This window comes from Neolamprologus multifasciatus, chromosome 20, assembly GCF_963576455.1.
Source record: "Neolamprologus multifasciatus chromosome 20, fNeoMul1.2, whole genome shotgun sequence".
NCBI classification, from domain to species: Eukaryota; Metazoa; Chordata; class Actinopteri; order Cichliformes; family Cichlidae; genus Neolamprologus; species Neolamprologus multifasciatus.
Window position 1 is genome coordinate 33,176,395 of NC_140458.1, and position 6,149 is coordinate 33,182,543.

Consider the following 6,149-nt stretch of genomic DNA (forward strand, 5'->3'; position numbering starts at 1 on the left):
GCGTGACTTTCTTTTGAACATGTGCAACAGCTGTTTGGAGCTTTTGGCACATTATTGGAAAATTTGGATCTGCTCGTGACAAAAACTGGCATTCACCATTGTGGAGACTCTGACCCCATCTTGTCTCCATCCATCCATCCATCCATCCATCCATCCATCCATCCATCCATCCATCTTCATCCACTTTATCCGAGGCCGGTTGTGGGGGCAGCAGCCTAAGCAGAGAGGCCCAGACCTCCCTCTCCCCAGCCACCTCCTCCAGCTTATCCGGGGGAACACCAAGGCGTTCCCAGGCCAGCCGAGAGATATAATCTCTCCAGCGTGTCCTGGGTCTGCCCCGGGGCCTCCTCCCGGTGGGACATGCCTGGAACACCTGACCTAGGAGGCGCCCAGGGGGCATCTTTGTCAGATGCCCAAACCACCTCAGCTGCCTCCTTTCGATGTGGAGCAGCAGCGGCTCTATTCTGAGCCCCTCCCGGATGGCCGAACTTCTCACCCTATCTCTAAGGGAGAGGCCAGCCACCCTTCAGAGGAAGCTCATTTCTGCCGCTTGTATCCGCGATCTCGTTCTTTCGGTCACTACCCACAGCTCGTGACCATAGGTGAGGGTAGGGACGTAGATCGACCGGTAAATTGAGAGCTTCGCTTTTACACTCAGCTCCCTCTTCACCACGACGGACCGGTGCAACGTCCGCATCACTGCAGCTGCAGCCCCAATCCATCTGTCGATCTCCGGCTCCCTTCTCCCATCACTCGCGAACAAGACCCCGAGATACTTGAACTCCTCCACTTGGGGCAGGAACTCATCCCCGACCCGGAGTGGGCACTCCACCCTTTTCCGGCTGAGAACCATGGCCTCAGATTTGGAGGTGCTGATCCTCCACAAAAAACCCTCAGTTTGGCTTTCCACAACTTCAAAAGGTGACTGAAAAGTATAGTTTGTTAAATGCACCCGGGGGTAAGAGCGAAACATGTGTATGGATTTAATCACATATATTTACATTTGTAGACTGCAGTAGTACAATTAAAGTAATTAGAGCTAGCTTGTTTTCCAGAGAACTGCCAGACTGCGGTGTGATGATTGCAAAAAGAATCGAGATTAACCACAATCCTATGGACAAGCTGTTCAGGCTTCACAAATTAAATATATACGCTCTAAATATAACTTGCTCAAGAAAAAAAAAAGACTGTGCTTGCACAACTGTATTTATATTGTGCCAAAGTGTAGGCTGCTGCAGCTGAGTCCACTCGACTGTGGGCCACACAATGATTTCATCTGCTAATAAGTCATGTAACACTTTCTTGTACTGTAAGTCCTCGGTGTGCATCCGTGCAGAGATCTGATGGAGATCCAAAGCAGGTGAGAACTATCAGACACTAATTGGTGGTTTTCAAAGGTTCAGTTTGGGAATATAAGAAAATCCTCGCGGTTATGAAGCAGGAAACTTATTTCACCTGCGGTTTGTTGACGTAGAGATGTCACACGTTAAGAGGGCTCGGCAGGAGTTCTTACAATTAGCAAACGGAACAGCTGCTTCTTAGAGCAACAAACAGCTCGCTCAGCAGTTCAAGTGTTGAATCGGAGCAAACAGAAAAATTAATCGTGTGAGATAATTATAGCAAGTGCTGCTGTGCTCCTATTACAGCAGGCGTTCCTAGAATGCATACATCATGTAAGAAGCATTCTGAGTTTTACAAAACAAGCATATTTTTTTAAATCCACAATAGAACTGCAAACAGTGCTTGTCTTGTTATAGACACATATAGTAAACACGGCATTCACTAACACGTCCTAACACTGTGTAACCCAAAAGCAAACACACGTTAAGGACCAGAAAGATTTACTAGCATGAAAATATTTGTTTTTTTAAATTTCAAGCAATATGTTTGTGAAGTGACAGTAATTACACGCAACAGTAGTTAAACACAATGATCTATAAATATTTTGTTTCCCCTTAAGAGCTTTTTTTTTAACATTAGAGGCCAAGCTGGTAATTAGAGAGACGGAAAAGATGGAGACAGTGAGGGTTTAAGTATTGCCTGTGTGGCATACTGATTCATGTTACAAAGGTGCCTCTGCAGTCAGGATGAAGGCTAAAAGAACAGCGTCTGGAAGGAAACGAATATTCATTTTCCAAACACCCCCCCCCCCTCACCCCCCTCAAGCAGCTGGGAATCAAAAACCCAGAAATATGTGAGGAAGAAGAAACAGAGGAAAAAGAAGAAACAGCTTTCAGGGGGAGGGCGCAGACAGATGGCGGATGAAAATCCTCAGCGGGAATATCTTTGGAGCTGATGTGTTGCATAGGAACAGACTGCATTCCAGCATCTAGACAATGCGCTGATCTAAAACTTCTCTTTTATCTCCGAGTACTTTTAAAGGTGATGATTCATACCCTGACACGGAAGCAGTGATGTTTGTGATGGTCATCAGGATTTTGATTGCATAATAGGGACAAAGAGTGGGAAGCAAGAACAATGCAAGAAAGTAGAGACATACAGATAGAGTGGCTGAATATTTACTCAGCCACTCTCTTTACCGTCACGGATTGTGTTTAATAAGGTTCAGCGAGTTTCAAAGTTGAACCTGTTTTTGTTCCAGGATATTAGGATCCATCCATCCATTCGCTTCTGCTTCTCCTTTTCAGGGTCGCGGGCGGCGCTGGAGCCTATCCCAGCTGTCATAGGGCGAGAGGCAGGGTACACCCTGGACAGGTCGCCAGTCTGTCGCAGGGCCAACACACAGGGACATTTGCACTCACATTCACTCGCACATTCACACCTAATGGCAATTTGGATTATCCAATTAACCTATCCCCACAAGCTGCATGTCTTTGGACGGTGGGAGGAAGCCAGAGTACCCGGAGGGAACCCACACAAACACGGGGAGAACATGCAAACTCCACACAGAAAGACCCCGGCCTGATGGTGGAATTGAACTCAGGACCTTCTTGCTGTGCGGCAACAGTGCTAACCACCGTGCTGCCTTGGATATTAGGATATCATATCATATTATTATAAATCTGATTTGTGATTGAACCCTGTTTTATTTGATACATTAATTTTTTGTAACCTACATCATCACTGTTTCATTTTTTAAACCCTAACCCGTCTACATCAAACCCAACGCAGTGCTTGTGTCGAGCTGCAGAAGGTCAAGTTTGTGAAGTGACACTTTTTCACTTGCATATCTTAGAAACGTGAGGCTGAGCAATTCATAATGTATACTTCCTTTTTTCATAGGTTTCATAGGTTGATTTTTGACTCCAGCTTGGCTAGTTTTAGTTTCTTTTGGATGCTGCCAGGCAGCAAAGACCTCTTCACATTGCTCTGCTTATGTAATCTACATCGCCTCTATGCTTCACTTACCCCTTTGGGTCAGTACAGGCAAGAACATCTCTCTAGTATGTGTATTCTCTGTGATTTACAGCTCCCGTGTCACTAAAGATCAATGTCATTGCTCTCCTCAGTGCTTCTCTTGGATACACCCCTTCTTCTTGAACACTACAGTGACCATAATCTTTTCAGCAGGGGTTTTATATTGCAGTTCTTTATTTAGAGTCCTCCTCATTTGGAAGTAAAATTGAGATGAGACTAAATCTGGTGAAAATACTGAACCACCTCTGCACCCATCCTCGCTGTTGGACTTGTTTCAAACCCCGTCTCCCGTCTCCTTATTTTTCTTTGCCCTACCCCCAACAGAAGCAGGAGAGTTAATGCTCAGTGGGAGAGCCCTCTGGTCCCATGTGCATCTTCAACTAAGCTGCACACACACCTCACAGTCCCCCAGACCACTAAAAGCACAGACTCCCGCCTGTAGCTATATTTCCCTAAAGAGGAGTGGAGCACACAAAAATGAGCAGAGTGCTGCCTGCAGTATGTTCGGCCTTCCCTTCACTAACACTTCTACGATAGCTGCAGGGACCTGAAGGTTAACAGTTGCACAGATGCATTCACATTGCTCACTGGTGGAGATGTGCTCTCTTTGGAGGAATGCATGGATCCTTTTAATGACTGCTCATGTTTTCTCTGAGTTAAGAGACGAGGATTATCCATCATTTAGGCTGCAGAACTGAAAGTGAATCAAAGAAAGTTCCTTGATTCATGCTACTACAGTCGTAGTGACCACTGAGTAAAAAGTAAAACGACAGCGGTGAAAAACAGCAGAGACACAATATGGTGTAATTATAGAGTAATTATTACTGCTGTGCGCTCAGTCTGCTGCAGACAAACTAATCTAGCATTTAATCAGCATGAAGGACAAAGCGTCGGTCGCTGTTCATGTCTCCAGATGAGAGGACGGTGCTTTTGGGTGCTGTACCAAATGTCTCCGTGTTATTTTGGCTTGTGCAGACACATGCAGGATGTGGCCTGTAGCCAAATCCGCTCTGTGTGTTTGTGCATGATCGTTAAGGGTACAGCTCACCGCTCCTCCCCACCCTGACATGCACAAGCAGTGTCACATTGTGTGCAGCAGAGCACGCCTTGGCCTTTGTGTGCGGTTGCCAAGTGATCACAAAGAAGGGGACAGAGCATGTTTGTGTTGTGTGTGTGTGTGTTTGCCTGTTTTATATTTTAGATGTGACGATTGTTTGTGGGGAAATCCTCAGGATAAAACTGATGCATCCGTTTTTAAAATGGATTTTATTTATAATCAACTGCACAAAATTAATCATCACCATTGTTATTTCATCTATTGAAACGTCTTCATCTCCAGTATGTACTAGTATATGTATATACTGATTTGACTGAGCTGATTGGTGGTGTAACTGGGGGAGTAAGGGGTCAAGAGAGAGCTGTAGGGGAGTCACGTTTCTGGTCACAGAGTTCAGAGTCAGGGGTCACACTAACAGGTGTGGAAGAGCTGGGATGTAGTGTTTACTGTGTGCTGAACCTGAAGGTGCACAGGGAAGATCTGTTCAGATGTTCTGTTATGTTTGTAAATTAATGATGTAAAAGGATGTGCTCGTAATGAAGTCATGGCTGCAGGGAGGTGGGCACATCCGGGACAGGTCATCAGACTACCCACAGGGTCTGTGGCTCTTAGATGTTTTGATTTGAGCTGGGCTTCAGCGAGACTTGCAAATTAATTTCAAAGCAATATGATAAATAATTGTTAAGACATTTTGTTAAGAAACACAAACATCAAGCTTACAGTGGAGGAATAAACCTCAGAAGATTAGAAGCCATTAGTCATTATGTTTGGGGAGCTATGAACATCTAAAACATTTTGTAAGAAAAAAAATTATTGGAGAATTATTGGAACTGCTCATTAACAGCAAGATTTTTTTTCTTTAATGCCTGTAAATTAATTTTAATATTGTTTTTGTTTCCTTCTATGAATAAAAAAAGCCTTTTACTTTGAAAGTCCATATTTTACTGCCAGATATGTTCAGATAACACATAAGAGGAAGGCTGTGTTCACATCCTGCTCCTTTCTTGAACAAAACTGGCTTTATAGGAAGTTGATGGGTTTGGATATTCCGGCCCTGCCCTGCACTGCGGCAGAGGCAGAAAATCTGGTGTCTGTGTGTCTGTAAGCGAGCAAGAGCGGGGAAGGAAAGAGAGAGAGAGAGCCCACACTGCAGGACTCGACACCTCATCACACCTCATCAGTGATCTAAGATTCTGCACATTTCTGCACAAACAGATGGATGCGCACAGTTTCGCTGTTGTGTTCGAGCTCCTTTTTAAAATAATAACAATAATAATTATAACAGATGTAAAAAATGTAGAAGATTTGAATCTGGCTGTGTACAAACAGGAAGTATAAAGTGACAGGTTACTTCTGGAATGTGTTCTTGTGTCTTTGAAGAGAGTTACCCGAGGACCCAGAACATGATGCTAATGTTACACAACAGCACTGAGGGCTGTCCACTTAGAGCCACATAATTCCTTTCAGATGACCCTTTCCACCCCCATCCACCCCTACAGAAAAAGTCCTGTCCTGCACGAACACCGATTCATCATCATATACTATAAATATTAGTTCTTAATCCTATTTATTTTGCAGGTTGCACATTACCTTTGAATTTGAGCATATTGCTATCCACCTGCTGGTTCGTCACCATAGCGTCGTTCATTCATTTCTATGTCTCTTATTTGAGAAGATGCTTCCTGTTCTTTCCTTTTTTAAGTTGCTTACCTTG